Source organism: Pelecanus crispus, chromosome 1 (genome assembly GCF_030463565.1).
Source record: "Pelecanus crispus isolate bPelCri1 chromosome 1, bPelCri1.pri, whole genome shotgun sequence".
NCBI classification, from domain to species: Eukaryota; Metazoa; Chordata; class Aves; order Pelecaniformes; family Pelecanidae; genus Pelecanus; species Pelecanus crispus.
This window is the reverse complement of record NC_134643.1, coordinates 8,644,030-8,661,296: the sequence shown is the minus strand read 5'-3', so window position 1 is coordinate 8,661,296 and position 17,267 is coordinate 8,644,030. Positions and strand designations below refer to the sequence as shown.

Here is a 17,267-nt window from a genome sequence, read left to right as displayed (position 1 = left end):
CCAGGCCACGGACAGGGAGAAGAACCCACGCAGGGAAACTTAAATGAGGGCACAGCTGGGAGATTCCTCTTCCACGGAGAGGGGTGGCCCTTGCAGGTGAGCGGGGCCACTCCAGAGGCCGGCCGGCCTCGGCGGGCCTTTGCACACCCGTGGGCGCCCCACGCGTGTTGCCCTTCCCGGGGCCCGGCTGCAGCCCCGCCGCCCTCCCGCGCCCCGGGGAGGCAGGGCTCCGCGGCGCTCACCGCCGCCTCCCCCGTTCCTCTCGGGATTTCCACCCAGCCGGGCCCCCCCCCCGCCCCGGCTTCTTCCCCGCCTGACAACAAAGAGGCGGCCGGGCGGCCTCGGCGGTGACTCAGCGGCGGGCCCGCCCCCGGCCCGCCCCGCCGCTCCCCTCAGGCGAGGCCGGGCCGGCTCCGCGCGTGTGGCGGGGCCGCGCCGGCGGGCAGCCCGTCAGTCACCGCCCGCCCGCCCGCCCGCCCGTCCGTCCGTCCGTCCGTCCGTCTGTCCGCGGGCGGCTGCCGGCCTCCTGCTTCCCTCCTCCCGCCGGGCGCCTCGGGGTCTCCCTGCCCTCCTTCCCCGCGCTGCCGGGCGGGGAGAGCCGCCCCGGCGAGGTAGGTTTTGTGTCTCCTCACACAAAGGCGCGGCGCTGGCGGGGCGGGACGGGACGGGGCAGCCGCGGGGGCTGAAGGAAGGCGGCTGCCCGCGGGGGTCCGCGGCCCGGGGGAGTCCCTGACCGCGCCGCTGCCCCGGGTGCCGCTCGGGGGGGCTCTGCGGGGCGGGGGGCGGCGGCACCCGCGGGCCGTGGGGCTCCCGCCGGAGAGCCCCGTCTCCGCTCCCTCATTCGTGAAGGCAAACCCGGGGAGTTGGTCGTGGCTCTACAAAAAAAAAAAAAAAAATGCAAGGGGGGGGGAGCGAAGTGGGAGGGTGCCCGGGGGGCGTGCGGGGCAGCCAGGCTGTGCCCGTCCCGCCCGCCGCCCCCCGCGCCGAGCCCCGGGCGGCTTCGCCGGTGCCCCCGTCTCGCCGGGGCTGCGGGGCCGGCGGGGCTTCGGCTGCCGCTGGGGCAACTTTTGTTCCCTGGGGACTTTCTGCTGCGGTCCGGGCACCCCCCGGCCCGGCGGAGTCCGTGGGCTGCAGCCTGGCGGGGCCGGGAGCCTGTGGCGTTGGGTAGAGAGAGGAGGTGGGGAAGCAAATAAAAAATACACGTATTTTATTTCCTATACGTCCTGCCGTGTCACATGAGACTTCAGAGCGGCCGAAGGTCTGGTGTGGACGGTGGATGTTTTCTTACAAATCTTTAAAAAAAGTAGAAGCTGGGAGCGCGGCAAGCCCCGGGGACAGGCGCTTCTCCCTGTGCTCCCATCCCTCCCGGTACAGTTCTGTCAAAGTTTCCCTCAAGGGCCCGGAGCGTCCAAATGTCCACATTTTCGTATGCGTTGGGTTGAAAGGCAGCGCAGCTGGCCAGCGTAACTGCACGGATGAATGTTGTTTGGGGGTTCACAAGGGGAAGGGGTGTAAGGCGGGAGCTCTCGGTAACTTAACTACTTGTTTGCTTCTTCCGTTGGATTTTTTTCATAGCTTAATGAGTTCTGGCATATATCGATTCTGTATGAATGCAGCGTATGGCCGTGGCTGGCGTTGGAGCAGAGTCTGGTCCTGGAAGTTCAGGGCATGCTCGTAAGCAAGCTCGAGGGAGAGGCAGGAACGTGTGAACTTTTTGGGTTTCGCTGATAATTCGCATAGTCAAACAAACATGTAACAAAATGAGGAAAAGATGCTTCTGTGCGAGCATAATGTAGTTGCTGCGTATAGTTGCTGGTGGGAGTATTGTTGAATAACTCCCTGGCAGCGGTGCTGTTCTGTGGTGTGGTCCGTGTATGTGTGCGCTAAATCCTGCAGCACCGATGAGGATATTTAACTTTCATTGACTTGGCAGAGAAGTAGGAGCGTGGAAGAACGTTTTTAAAAATGGGAATAATTGCTTCTGGATCTGGTAGGCATTTTGAGAGGCATTTAAACTGTCTTTAATCTCCCTGTGATATGAACAGGACACTGAGAATCTATTGCTTTATTGATGGTTGTTTTCCGAGCAATATATGGACAGACAGCGTGTACTATGAATGTGATAGCTGCTTGCTTATTGTCAATGATATTTGCTCAGGGACAATAAACAATTGTTTGCTGGGCTTTATTAAAAAGAACTACGAACGCCCCATATCCCCTAAAACAGAGCCTTTATTGTCTTAAAGCAACTGTGGGCCAATTTCATGCTTGGTGTATGTAGTTCCACTGATGTCGGTGGAGTTTTGCCGGGGATGATTCTGGCAGGTAAAATGTTACTTGTGTATTTCAGAGTCCAAAATGCTCACGTGTAATGTTACTATTTTGCTGCCAGCACTTAAATATTGTTAATTAAAATGGTATGCTGATGCTTCCAAAAAGTAAGGGGTAGAGGTGGGAAAGTCATCTCATCAGTTCCTCTAAATACTTTCCTGCTTGCTTTCTCCTTTCTGCTTCAGATCTTATATCCCTTAATTTACTCTCTTCCTTCTTTTTCAGTCTTGGCATCTTTTCTTCTCCCTTCAAAATTAAGTTTCTCTGAACTCCAGCTCACCTTTGGGTGTTTAAAGGTTTTGAGACTAACCGTGTTGAACTGTTCTACAACACCACTGCACGACTAGGTAAGCAAGGAGCTGTGTGGCAGCTGCAGTCTGGAGATCTTGCACACGCACGCGTCTCTGTACAAGCTGATTTGTGTGGTGGCTATGGCCGGTGCATTTGCTGAAGCGGCAGATTGTTTGACAGAGTCACGCAGTGGAACAGCCAGGCTTGAGAGAGACCAAGTGAGTAGACCAGGGTGGGGGAGTCGCTGAGTTTTTACGTAGTGCCATACTTGTGACATTGAGAAACAACTGGTTTTGAGTTCACCCCTTCATAACATCAGTAAGGACAGGAAAATCATCTAAAAATTGGAGCAGAAGAAAAATTGGGAAAGATAGAAGCAAATACCCTTGTTTACTAGCTGTGGGAAGAAGAGTGGAACTCTTTAACCAGTAATTTGCTTTAACAGAAGTTTGGCTCCATTAGAGTTTCCAAAAAAAGTTTTTATTGACTAAAACTATGTTATCTTTGTATGCAGTTAACAGTATTAAATACACATGGCCAACTCTGAGGCTGTTCTGGCACTGCGGTAGTTTTAAACAGAGCAAGTTTCAATGCTAAGCTTTGCAGAGTCTCTGCTGAGCCGTTTTTGTATCTGACATCTTTGCACTGTACAACTTTGGATCTATTTGCATCTCATAAGTACACAAAAAGAGCATGTCAGACATAACTCACAGCTGATATCGTTCTGACACTTTTGGAAAAAAGCAAGTGTCAATGAGCAAGATCCATGCACTGTCTAACTTTGGAGAGGAAAAAATGTGCTTAATGCTTCTTCAGTTCAGTGACCAGTCTAAAGTTTGGCCAAACCTGGCATGTTCTTGAGTATCAGTGGAAGTATGGTTTGCAGCTTAACACAGATGTTGCAAAGAGCCTGCAACTCTTCTGTATTTACTTAAAGAGCACGTAAGTTGCGGTTTTGATGTTTAACATAAGCCAATGGGAGGATTCAGCTGTGGAAGGGAAATTGGTCACATGCTAACCTGAACACAGAGGTACAAATTTGATAGGAAAAAAACGTTTTTTAGGAGAAAGATAAATTATCTGGCTAGAACTATGCTTCTCAGTGATGCTTCCTCTTTCCACACCTTGGGTGTTCTTGTCAGGCTTATCTCTGTGCGGGCTTCATTTATATTACTCCTCTCAAAACCGTGCTGAAGTGGAAAGGTGCTGTGTCTTCCCACTGTGGGGAAGAGACCTTCCCTTTGCAGATGGGGAATAAAAGTACAATAAAGTAAATGGGTCATCCATGACTACACAGGAACTGTTGTAGTGGTGCAAGAACTTGAACTCATGTCTCCTGAACTATTGGTTAGTGTTGAAAGAAATTCCCCCTGCACGAAGGAGCGGGAGAAGAGCAGAGCAAAGAGGCACGGTATGAAAACCAGTTTGGTTACCTGGCTGTGATGCAAGTAGTGGTCGACTGCTCTTCCACCAACAACATGCATGTTGGTCTTTGTTAGACTATGAAAAAGAGGAGGGTTTTGTAATGATAAGTGCTTAAACAAAGATATTCAGCACACATAGGAGAGAAGAAAAAGAATAAGGGACATTTTTCTTCTCCTTTCTCCACCTGCCTTTAAATAGTGGGTGCTGTGTTTACAGATGGGTCTCTGGATGGATCTTTGGGGAGGTACTGCACCTGGCCCGTCGTACAGTTGCGTGTGAGCAGGTGCCAGCAGAAGGGAAGAGAAGGCTTTGCAGAGCCAGGAGGGTCCTGTGACCCCAGCAGCTGGGTGAGGTGATCCCTACCCCGAGAGGCGAGGCTCCTGCCTCATTTTATAGGTGGTTTCTAAAAGGGGTGGCTGCTCTTACTTCTGCGATGCACAGACACTCACGTCGGTGCTGTTCTTGCCTGGCTGCTCTTCCGCTTCAGGGCGTTGGTGTGAAGGGGTGCGTTGCATGACAGCGGGGAGCTGCGTGTGGTAACTCTTGTGGCAGAAATCTTGTAGAGATTATATGAGCAGGGAGCACTGGCATCTGCAAGAAAAGGAAGGATGTGGTCAAACAGAACCTTTTCTTCCCCTTTCTATGTAACTTGAAAACACCGGAGTGTACCTGCTACTTCTGTGTTTTGTCACACTGGGAAAACCGAAGTCTGAAGTGACACTTTTCCTTACAGCACTGTGTTTGGTGGTTGACTGTTAGAATTGCAAAGTCTGTCATAGTTTTAACTTTAGTTTCAAAACATGTTTCAAGCTGGCAGCCTACTTCTTGTGTTTAGGCCAACGCTGTAAGTTTTGTGCAATGAAGGGTAGGAAACTCACAGGTGGGAGAGCAGCATTTCCAAGTTGTGTCTATAAAAGAATAAGCCACGAAGATTTTGGAGCAGTTGTGTGCAGTGCTCTGTCCACTGGTCTGTATCACATTTTAAAACAACATTTGAAATCAGTAGTTACTCCAATTTTTTATCCTGGGTCTACAGGTCAAAGGGCAGGGTTTGTGGTGGCTTGGTGCAGTTTTCCTTTTAGTATAGATCTAGTCTGGCCTGGAGTTAATTGAGTCTTCGGCAGGTCATCAGCTTGCTTAGATGGGACAAGGATCCTAGTTTCACGATGAGAGCAGGGAGCACAAATGCAATAACCTTTGCCTTATTTAGCTTTATTTATCCTAGAAGCAAAACTCCTGGATTTGCTTACATTTTTTAAATTTCTCTGGCAACATGAAGGCAGAAGGTTGCCTTTTGTGCAAATACATCCTCTTCTTCAAAGAGAGGAATAGTGTGGTCATTTAGCAACAATTAGGGACAAATTCCTTTATTTTAGATGAGATCGATTTCTTTATTTTTACATTTATCCTGCAATTTCAGGCAGTGTACGTGCCTGCAGGATGAACTGTAAAAGCTCTGTTCTGTCATTTAGCAAATCTCAGCCTCTTACACTTACTGCTCCTCTGTATGAGCTGCATTGGAGTCCTGTAGAGAACTATCTTTACCATGGCAAAGCATGAAATGTGCTCTTGCTATAGTGCTTTAGTGTCCTGGACAGCAACCTTGCTGCTTGTTGTGGTGGGATGGGTTTTATTTTTTACCCTGTACCCAGGAATTATTCAGCTTTCCTGTAAGCTGGAGAGCTAAAACCCATAAATGCTTCTGAAGAAGAAACTGCCCTCATGTTTGACTTCGGTTGAAGCAGTCCCTCTGCTTTGCAGTGTAGTATATTTTAGGGAGGGGAAACAGTCTTGAAACTGTTGTGTAGCGAGAAACCCACATTAAGCTGCTTTTGCTTACTTGAATATTAAGAGTTCTCCTGTCTGTCTTGGAAGGACGTTCAGTTCACCATGCTTATGCCCACTGGTGCTAGCTAACTCACCAGGTCTGGTGGCATCTGCTCTGAATGGGAGCTAAACACTGCCAGTCAAAGGTATTTCAATAGCGATGGCGTTCAGTGGGTCTTTCGGTGGGTTGGCGAGAGGAGGGTGACGATGGGAAATAATAGAATGATTCTTTTCATTCCTTGCCTGTACAGTGAATGGGCATTCATAAGACCTCATGTATATACACAGGCTTTTGTTCTGGTGCTACTAATAATAAAAGAGAGTTCACAGCTCTGAGTAGTCAAGACGATGGGATGAGAAGTGGGTCAAGACCATTGGTGTGCGCATAACTGCACTCTTAATCTAGGCCAGTGCCTGTGCTGGATGCTTCTAAACAAGCTGAAAAGATTTCAGGGGAGCTGTCAGATGGGTGAAGTGCACCTCTAGCTGAGCAGAGCTCTTAAGGATGGGGATTGGAATGGATGGTCTTGAGTTGCTTTGCATGTTAATATGACCATAGAGGAAAAGCTTTACTGTTTAGTACCTCTGAAGAGCAAAAAGTTTAGTTTGAGCCAAAGGAAATTTTCTTCTTACTGGCAGGATGAGTTGCAGAGCAGCCTTTTGAATAACGTGCACTGCTCTGCTGTTTCAACTGAAATCTGTCTCTGCTACCTCCATTTCCTCTTGTGTCATTGGGGACAGCATGACTTGCTCAGTATTCCACCGCATTGCTGCTATGCCGTTCAAGGAAGAGTGGGTGAGTGGGCTTACCCTTAGATGCAGTTTGAGGCTTGGCTGTTGGTAGAGGAAGAAAGACAATTTTCATCTGAAGTGGTTAGGATTTGGGGGTTTATTTTTGGAGAGTGTAGGGAGGAGTTTGATTGGGTTATGATAGTCTTTGCATTATATTATTACTTACTTTTTTTTCATTCTAGAGCTTTCCCAGGTAACTTGTCCTTGAAGATGAGCTATGGCATATAATGCAAATTGTAATACATGTGTTTAACTCACATAATGCCTGACACATCACCACTGCCCCCTGCAAACAGTCTGGCAAAAATTTGTAGCCAGGTTTGGGTTTCTTAAAAGAATGGAGGAAAGGGTAGGGAATGAGTCATGGTGGTTTGGGGGTTTTCTTTGGGTGGGAGATGGGGTTTTTTGGTATTTCTAGAAGTAAAACCAACTTCTCCTTCCAAGCCTTGGAAATACCTTTGAGGCCCTCCTTCTATGTAATGTGCAGAAGCAAACCAGAGCGCTGTGTGTTGTAACCGACTTCCCAGTGGTACTGGCAGCAGGTTTTGCAAGGTGAAGAGATGACCTTCCGTAGGTGGCTGCTAGGGTAAGGATGAGCAGTAAGCACGGCTTGCCTTGCCACTCTCCCACCTTTCTCCTGTGTCCTTCGTCATAGCGAGCTGCACGATGACACACTAACTGATCAGAAATGCTCAGGCACAGGGAGTCTTGTGTATTCTGGAAGGAAGCCCTGGCTGTGCATGAGGTTGTCCTGTGTGTGCTATTTGTTACTACACATAGCAACTGTGGGGAGCAGGCTGGCTCTCCAAAGACGGTCTAAGCATGCCCATTACTCTTTATTTACTAATTTCTTCTTTCAAGAAGGCTGAACAAGGCATAAGCTTCTTACGCAAAATATGAGTGAACATATTCTTCCTTTTTCAGAAAATACCTTAAAAGCTAGCTTTAGAATTCAAGAAATTCAGTGTCTCTGAAAAGCAGAAAGCATGTATCTCTTGGGGTGAAGCTGTATCCCACTGAAAAGATTTACAAAAATATTTTTCTGAAGTTCCAGCAACTAGAAGGCCAGCCTTGAAGTTTGTTATGAAGACTGCAGTTTGTGAATGTCCATGCCAGTCAGTCTCAGGTAGAGGATTTAGTTTAAAAGGCTGAAGCACGTGTTACAGATGCCATCGTATCAAAACACTCACTCTTGGAGTTCTTGGGCCTGCCTTGCCTTCTCTGTAGTTAGTGACTGATGAAACTGAGCAAAGAGTGAGAGGTTGGAGGCATCAACTGGCCATGTTACTTGCTGCATCCTTTTCCTAATTGTGCAAAAGTGCCGTAGCTTCATATAAACCCAAGAATTTATGGAATGTGCAATGACTTTGATTCCCCCCCCCAGTATAGTATGTAAGAAGAATAAAATAAATTTCCTTGCTTGAGGATGTGAGGACAAGTTAGCACATCAAGTCAGAACATGTGTGCCAACTATTGTTTTGTTTTCCAGTGGCCTGAGGGCCCTTCCCACGTAGCACTATCCTAAAGAGACAGTCTCTGCCCTGAGGAATTTCAGTTTAAATAGGGAAGAGAAAGTGAGTGAATGGACATTAGAGACACAAAAAGGTGATGCATGGGGGGGGTTTTGTGATAGCCGCTCAGTGTTTCTGCAAACCTCAAGTAAAAAATTTTCTTGCATCAGAGATCAGTTTTGCACTGAATGCAGCTCTTCTCTGGAGAGCCAGATTTTTACCAAAACTTCCAGTGTAGATGTAGCTTTATGTATCTATATAAAGGTGCTTTGTCAGTCATGTTTATTGCATTACAGGAACAAATTTTAACACTGTAAGCTGCCCTGTAGGGATCTATAACTTTCCAGCTAGTTAAGGTCTACTTTGTAGAAGCACTAAAAAGGTATCTCTTCAACTTTGTTACCTGTTTTCAGGTAACTAATTGGATTAACAGATCCAAGACAACTGTTCCTTTAGCTAAATGCAATCTATTTGCCAGCTTCAGCCAAAAATTATTGCAGGGAGGAGAAGCACAGGTCTATATAGTGAATCTCATTTTCAAAGAAAACAGGACTTAAAAAGTTAGACCAGTACTTTTCACTAGAAAATTTCTGCAACTGATGTCACTTTTATTGTGAAATTTTATAGCAGACATCTCTAAAAATGGGGACCAGATTGAAATGCGGAATCAGAGCTTGGTCTGGTCAGTGATGCTGGTATAGCTTTTTAAAGGAACTGGGTGAGGAACTTCAAAGAGGGGAAAGTATTTAAATCCTGGGGGACTTCTTGGATGCTGTAGCAGTGGGCCATATGGGTACCTAAGTAGCTAAATTTTCTGCTCAATTTTGTAGTTCAGGTATCTGTTTGGTCTCTTCCTAATCCACTGCTATGATTTCCTATGGCTAAGTAGTTCTCCCTTTCCTCAAAGCTGCCACAGTGTTGCTGGTGTGGGATGGCTGCAGACAGCATCTGTCAGGGAAAGGCTCTCATTTCTGTTGTGCTGAGGTTGTGGTCGGCTCAATCTGTGATGTACTTAGCTTTGCACCCAGAAGGATGCCCAGGTTTTATAATACTATCCCGATTAAGGTCTTGGTGTCTGCCGTACAAAATTCTTAATTGCTGAAGTATCCCCATATCAGCTTTCAGTAAAACTGTTTTTTTGGAGCCTTCCCCCCCTCCCCGAATTATGCAAGAAAAAAGACTCTCTAGCTGCTGAAGCACAATGCTGTCACCTGTTTTACTTCCCTGTGTTTTTTCTGTATTGATGGAAGGCTTTGTTTTAATGCTTAATTCTTTTGACTGCCATCATCTGGTAGCATACCAAGGCATTTGTAATGCCTATTCTGTGCACTGAAAGGCAAGAGTTTAGAATGAACTTTAAGGTAGAGGAGTGCATGCTTTCCAAGAGCTTATTCCTTCCAACATTGGCTGAAATTAAATTAATGAAGAGTCCCATCAAATTCAGCATAGCATGCATTGATAAAATGGTGCTTCATTAAATGACTGCTCTAAGGGATCATTTGGACCCCTTCCTCCCATTTTAGTATTGGATCTTAATCTCTTTATGACAAGTAACATCAGGACTAGTAGAATTAAGTATTAAAGTTTGAGTCAGCGATGAGTTCATTTATTCCTTTTTTTTTCTTTAATGGTGAAGAAGCCTCAGCTGATTTTCTGTTCAGGTTTGATGCTTCACAAGACTTGAGATGCATCTTTATTTTATCTCCAGAATCATACTTCGGTTTAGGGTATTTTTTCGTTCTAATAGGAAGCTGATGAATTGACTGCTAAAACAGCCACAGATGTAGTTATTTTACTTTCTAAGTGCAGATGTTCTAGAGTGCTATGAAAGGCAGGCAAAGTTTGGATTTAGAAAGCACCAGATTACACATACTAGTCAACAAAACACTGAATATCAAAGATAACTCATTACTGTAAAAGAAATAAATTAAGGAGCTCCCATTCCTGTCCCCCCTCAGGAAGGGGACTGGAAAAAAAATTTGTACTCTAAAATACAGCCATTCAGATTCTTAAGATTAAATGTCTTTGTAATCAATGTACTGTTTCCCCTCCTCCTTCTCCCCCCCCCCCCCCCCCCCCCATCTTTTTAAACTGCCATAGTTAAGATGCCATGAACTCAGCTTAGGCTATCATCGCTTGCTAAATGGGAGGCTTAGAAGTGTACTGTAGGAAACTATCCCTCAGGAAGGAAAGGATATGAAAGCTTGACAGGCCATTTACAAAAATTACAATTATTCTAGTTAATGTGGTTAAACTAGGTAATTTCTGCTTAGAATTTTATAGAGCCATTGTGTATTGGAAAAACAAACTGTGTCTTAAAGTAGATAAATATTTATTATTGTCCTTCTTTTACGGTTTGAGAAACAAAGGCTGAATTGGCTTGCCTACAGCTATAAGTAATTAGTGCAAGGATAGCATTTGAACTTGGGACTTTGAACCAAGAGAAAAACAAACAAGATGAAACATTGCAAACGGAAACATAATGAAAAGATAATATAAACTTTGTATTTCAAGCATAAACTCACTAATCCAATATAGAAATCATCTTCCCATAAAGGCCTTTAGGCAATTGGGCAGGCTAAAAAGCTGCTTCTTACTGAAAACAGGGTCTGGTTAGACCGTGATCATTACCTTACTTGCCAATTTTGTGCATCTTGCATTACCCCCCTTGAGCTTGTTGCTTCTGAGAAAATTCCTTAAGACAAATTGGAATTCAAATTAAATTTTCAAATCATTGAAGTTAAATGAGGAGCACCATCTTGAAAAGCTACAATAAAATCGTGCTAGACATTTCCTTTGCTTATCTCCCAGACAGATTATTGGTGTGAGTCACCCGAAGCAGTTGTACTAAATGTGGAAACGTAGCTGACTCCAAGACAAGTGATTGGCATCGTTTTATGGAGTGTCACTAACTGCGGCTGCATTAAATTGCAGTTTTCCTTCTGTCCTGGTCAAATGTTAATTTTCATTACAGTTTGGGCTGAACATAGAATAAACATTTCTTTTTTTGCTTTTGATAAGTTCTCTGGATCACAAGGGCTGTAAGCTTTATTTTTTTTAATGTAAAGGACGATGCATCGTAAAGCACAATAGTCACTCGCTTCTCTAAATTGCACAGTGGAGGCGTGGTAGCACTCACACGGTTGCTGCACCACTTCAGTATTTGTGCATTTTGGGAGAACAGTGTGGTCCTGTAGCAGGGTTTGGGATTCCGCCCCCCCCCCCCCCCCCCCCCATTTTTCTGGAGATGTATTGGGAAAAAATTTAATTAACTGCAGTACCTAGTGTTATCAGTCGATGCCTTTGTGACACTGATGAAAATTGAGAGAGGGAGTGGCTTTTCTGTATAAGTTTAAGCAATTTCAGGCTTTCTTAATGATAATTTTTTGTTTCTAAACATGCTAAGTTAAAAAGCAAAGCGAAGTTCTCTTAGTTTTCTGGACTTGTAAATGTCTTCTGTACTGGACATTGTTTGAATTGGATTCCTTTGCCTTAACTGTCTTGTTTGCTCTGGTGCTTGTGATTCATTTGAATGTGAACTAGCCAGCACCTGACTAATGGAAAACCTAAAGTAAATAAGTGATAGTGCGTCCTAGAGAATCAAAAGGTCCTACAGTGAGCCGTGGCGCTCTTTAAAACAATTTAAATATCTTTCTGTAAACCAGTTGTTGAATGAAGAGTGGATGAATGGAAGTTTAAAAGCTTGAATCATTAAAGTTTGGGACATTTACAGCCTAGGCTAGATTTAAGTGTTACTACTTTGAAGTCCTTAAAGGAAGTGGCGTAGAAGGGCATTTTTGAAAGGGTTTTCTTTATCTTTGCCTAGGGTTTATAATTGAATCTAGGGCTTGAAGTTTACAGGGTCAGTTTGGCATTGGAACAGGAGTATCGACATACCATTCCAATGGGTGGTCAGCTTAAATGATTAGATTTTTCTGCTGTCTTCCTCTCAACTCTCAAACAATTTAATCCCTACTGTGACTTGTTTTTTTTTTTTCTGATGCGCATATCTTCAAATTCTCTTTCATGGGAGGCTTGAATTTACAGCGCAATTCCTCTCCCCTTCGCCTGAGTAGTGTTTGTTAAGAATATAAAACTTTTTATCCAGAGCCAGCTGTTTTGAAGCTGAAAACCTAGCTTCAGAAGTTAAAGGCGCTCGGCTGAAATCCGTCTAAGGTGTACACATATGTGTGCACTAAATAAAAGCAAGCTGCCTTGCAGCTGTTACTCGTGGTGGCACCAGGCCTTCTCCCCTCCCAGCCCCATTCTGGGCTCCGTGTGTTGCCTTTCCTAGGCAGGGTGTAAAGCACAGAGCGAAGCTGTGTGGCTTGGTGCAAGCATGTATGTATTTGTCAGAGCCACATGATGGTGTTGGACCACAGCCGGGTCTGTGCCTGACTCTGCTCTAGGCACGAACACGATAAGCAAGAGGAGTAAAGGTGAAGTAGACAGTAACTGGAAAGATTTTAAGTGATACGGCTTGTCCTCAGCTGCACAACTGGCCTGGGATTAAACTGGTTTTATTCTCATTGCAGCAGGGTTAGTCCTTGTTGCATTATCTCATATAAGACAATTTGTTAATAGTTTTTTTTTTCCTGAAGTGAAAGGTGCTTTAGATTATAGGTGCCAATTACGTAATTGGCAAACAGCAGGAACTTTGTAAAATGACTGAAAGCGGTTCTTGCAAGAATCTGAAATTTTAATCATGTTCATCACAATGATGGTGTATTTTTTCTAATAGAAGAGGTCTTTGTACTTAACGCTTGAATAGTTTGGCCTTTTAGGGCTTTTTTTGTCTGTTTTTTTTACTTAAGCTTGCCACAGAAGCCAGAGGTATCCTACAAGACATCTGCTTTCAGAAGGAATGCAGGCAGGTAGGTACATTAGAGTGGACCTTTTCATCATCATCATCATCATGTTTGATAAATTTTGATCTGGTCTCTGAATTGGGGAAGCAAATGGGTCAGATTGCGGTATTAGACTGGAAAAAAAAAAAGGTGAGATAATTAAAAAAAAAAAAAAAGAAAATTTAAGTTAGATCTGTTTGTACCATGTGTATTTCTGCTACAAATCAAAGCCGTAAACTTTCTAGCTGATCTGCACGAGATAAGCTTGCATGAATCTTTCACACCAGCATCACAAGCTTGAACTCCTCTGTGCTGCATAACTAAATCCCCATTGTCATCCAGTTCACATGTAGTCAATGTGGGTTCCTCCAGTTTTGCCTTCCATAAACCTTGGTTTTGTTTTGTTGTAGTTTAACCCGGCAGTCCTGACACTTCATTTCCTGTTGATCCAAATTCTTCAAGTAGGTGGGGGGTTTTGGTTGATTTTTTTTTTTTTTTTTTTAACATGCTTCCAAGGGCTGTTACTTGCAACTGTTGTCTAGCAGCACTGGAATGAGCCCTGTCAGAGCCTGGACTCCTGGCTGGAGTCCTTCATTACTCAGCCACCAGTTTACATGAAATTTAGAGGAGCTTTGTATCTTGGAGGCTTCAAACCCTTTAAAAATTTGGCTGAAATCAGCCAAAACTTACGAGGAGTCGTGTGAGTGCACACTTAAATTATCATATAAGAAATCTAAGAAGGTCATTTAACTTAAATACCTGACCTGGTCCTATATTTGCTTCTTGGTTATTGACACAGTCTCTCTGGATATGTTTTTGCAGCTTAGCTTTGCACCAAGGGAACTCCTTGTGGTGGCTCAGCGCTTGCAGTCTTGTTTTGCTAGAGCCATGCTGATTTAACTAAGATGTGGGCATCAGAATAGTGTCCTAGATTCTTCCTACTTCACGTCTAAATGCTTTAAAACATGGTTGCCACCTTTTTAGAAAGCCTGTTGTGCAAGCAAACCACACTGATTTCCTTCAGCTCTATTTAACTGTCATTTGGTGGGTAGCCAAGATGGGGAATAGTAGATACACTTTCATTCTTGCTAACTTTCTGACCAATGAACTGCATGAAAATTTTGTAGAGCTTAAGATGGGGAAAAAAATTGTATGTATTTCAGTCCCCTCATTTGGTTACAACTGTAAAGGTATAATGTTCATTTATGACTTCCTTCTAGAAGCTTTTGGTAACTGAATGAGCTATTCCTGTAATTCAATAACATGTGCATCACAAAGTCTTGAAAATTAAAATGGCTGGGAAATTCTTGATATTTCAAATTGTTACATATTTGTAAACTGGCTTCAGGCCTTTTGAGTTGAAAGACTAACCATTGAATTCAACATACTGCTGGGTTGTATCACAGTAAGATAAAAGTTGGTTTTACATGAAGTGGAAACTTAGACACAGTAGTATGAAACTCAGTAAGCCTGCAGTGAATATACGTTGGCTGGTTTTTTTTCTTTTTTCTTTTTTTTTTTTTTACAGTCAAGGCTCACATTGTAAAGTAATTTCTTTGTATCAGTGGCCTGTCACATCACGTAATCTTTGCTTAAATAGGAAATACTTATTAAGGAAAGCTACTGCAGACCTGTGCTTGTGTTCTAGCTGTATTACCTCCGCTGGCCAATAACCATGTCTTATCTGGTATTCTTCCCAGTGTGCAAACATGCCTAGTGAGTAACACATGAAAAACAAATATAACAGGGGTTGATACATTTGGCCAGCTTGCAGAGTATAAGGATCTCATTATTTTTTCCTAATTCCTGCCTTTGGTTTTTTATTCAAAACTTACCTTTTTAGTAGAGCATTTTCACTTAACAGCCTGGGCAAAGTTCTTTCTCATTTCATCTGCATGTTAGTCTTTCTATGGGGATGGCTATATTGAGTGATGAATTTGTTTTTTATTTTATTTATTTATTTTAGCAGTAGCTTTTTTATTTGGATCTTGCAGGAAGTTACATAGTTATTTTTTCTTGTTGTTGTTGTACATAAAAGGAAGGATAAGGACCACATTCTACTGGGGAAAATAATGAAGGATGTCAGAAGTGCACCACTTACTACTATCAGTAAAACTTCAATTAACTAAATGCTCTGTCTGGCCTCTTGCCCATGTAATAAATAAAAATCAGAGAGGCTCTCCTAAGTCACTATTACCTGTTATCTCCATTTACATTTCCATCCCACAGTGAAGCTGAAGAAAAAATGGGCTAGCAAGTCTCTATATGCAACGAAATCTTGGTTATTCAGGTTACACAGTTCCCTACATTTGCATGTTTGCACTGGTGTCCTGAAGAGTCACCTTTATCAAGCCAATCTGTATTTAAAATCACCTTGGTATATACAAGAAGTATCGATCCCGCAGCAGGACTCCTGTTGACTTTGCTTGTAAGGTCTGCCCGGGGTTGTCTCGATTTGCTGCAGTATGTGGGATGCCAGCCACCGAACTCCTTGGGAGGAAAATTCCTGTTCAGCGAAGCCTATGCCTTGCCTCCTTCTGTGCCATTAGCCTGGTTCCTGTCGATGTGAGGTCCTTCTGCAAGTGCTGCTCAACCCAGTAAGTCAGGATTTAAACCGTCTGAGCAGGTATCGGGCAGCTGGGCTGCCAGCACAGATGGCGGCTTGGCTGACCTCCCCCAGGAGGAGCGAACCTCCCCACTCCAAACCTGTGCGTTTGGGGTTTTTGGTAGTTCTCAACTCTTTTTGGTGGAGACCAGTAACAGCCTGCCCAGCTCTCTAGAAAGGAATGACCCGGTATCAGTGCTGCCTGCAAGTGGTTGTCCTTTAGGTGCAGTTACAACAAGGAGTAATGAGGAGGGAAACAACAAATCAGACTGCCTTGCTTTTCTTTTTGTTCCTGAATCTCCCGTTTTTATCTCTAATCTTCAGGCTCAGCCAAGGAGGTTTAAGTGCAGATCCTAACACTGAGCTGATTACGCACAGATCCGAGGGTGAAATGTTAAGCTGTCAGAAGGGAGACTGACCGTGCCGCCTGGGATGAAGCGGTGTCTTGTTCGATCCCCGTCAGGCAGACCGCGTGTTACCGTGTCCTTCCAGAGCCCAGCTGGCGGTGCCGAAGCCGCAGCGTCGCCAGGCGCCGTCCCGTACCGCGCGAGGGAAGAACGCAGGGGCAGCATCCGCACCGCGCTCCCGTCGGCTGCAGGTCTGGCTGACTCTCCCCAGGTCATCCTCCTGTGGGCCAGCGCGGGGGACTGCGGGGCCCTCTCGCCAAAGGGTCACCCGCATCACCTGCTGCAGGAACCGGAGGGACCGTGCTCAGGTTGCCCTTGCGCAGTGGGTGCTGGCAGCCAGGGATGAACTCCCGGCAGCGTTGCCCACCGCTGAGCCTGGCCTGAGCTTCCTCCTTGGCTGGCCATTTCCCGTAAATTGCAGGCGCTGTCAGACAGTCTCCTGGCTCAGCTTCTCGTTGGTGCTGTTGTTGCAAGATTGCATTTTTAGTAGCTGTTTCTCACTATCAAAAAAATTATTTTTGCTGTGAATCAGAACTGACTTACAAGAAGTGCATGCGGAGGACGGCTCCCTAAGCTGGGGTGTCTCTCCCAGACCCCTAACGCATTGAGGCGTACTGCACGTTAGCTGTCCTGAGCTGCCTTACAGCTTCGCCACGTCCCAGAGGGGGGTTTGCCATGGCTGATAGTAGCCTCTCATGATAGCCAGCAAAGGGTGGGGGAAAGGAAACGTCATCCTGAAATCCCACTCCCTACAGATTGAGAGACCTGGTGACCATAAAGTGGGATTCTCTGTTGAGAACCGGGACGTCCCAGGGCTGCTCTGTGGGGCACAGGAAAATCCATCATTTTCTTCCAGCCCATTTTTTTCATTTCTTGGTTCATCTCTCAAGTTAAATTTCCTTTTAAGTGCTGTTTACATTTGCAGGTTTAAAAATGTGGGAAAGGCGCTCTCATGGCAGGCTGTAATATAGTGCTAGTAATTATTTCAGAGATGGCCCCTGCGTTGCCTCTTGCCCTCTCATCTGTCATCAGCTCCCTCCTGTGTTTTGTGAAGTTTTTGCTTCACTGCTGACTGTGGCACAGCAAAAAGTGAGCTCATACGGAGCTCAAATTACTGTTGAACCAGTTCGGATCTGTTTAATGGAAACCTTCCTTCTCCAAACCCTTTTGCACTCGTTTTACTTAAGTCGTAAAACTTCTTCTGTTTGAACTTTATGAAAACAAACCAAAA

General features: G+C 44.9%; 1 protein-coding gene across 1 annotated transcript in view; it reads left to right on the top strand.

The window, feature by feature from the left end:
* The first annotated feature begins 577 nt into the window (after positions 1 to 577).
* The window catches only part of FAM107B (family with sequence similarity 107 member B), a 60,990-nt gene continuing 44,300 nt past the window's right edge, over positions 578 to 17,267 (top strand). Inside the window, exon 1 of the mRNA XM_075715398.1 lies at positions 578 to 611. The gene's annotated coding sequence lies outside the window, so the exon portion shown is untranslated. The remainder of the gene's footprint in view (positions 612 to 17,267) is intronic.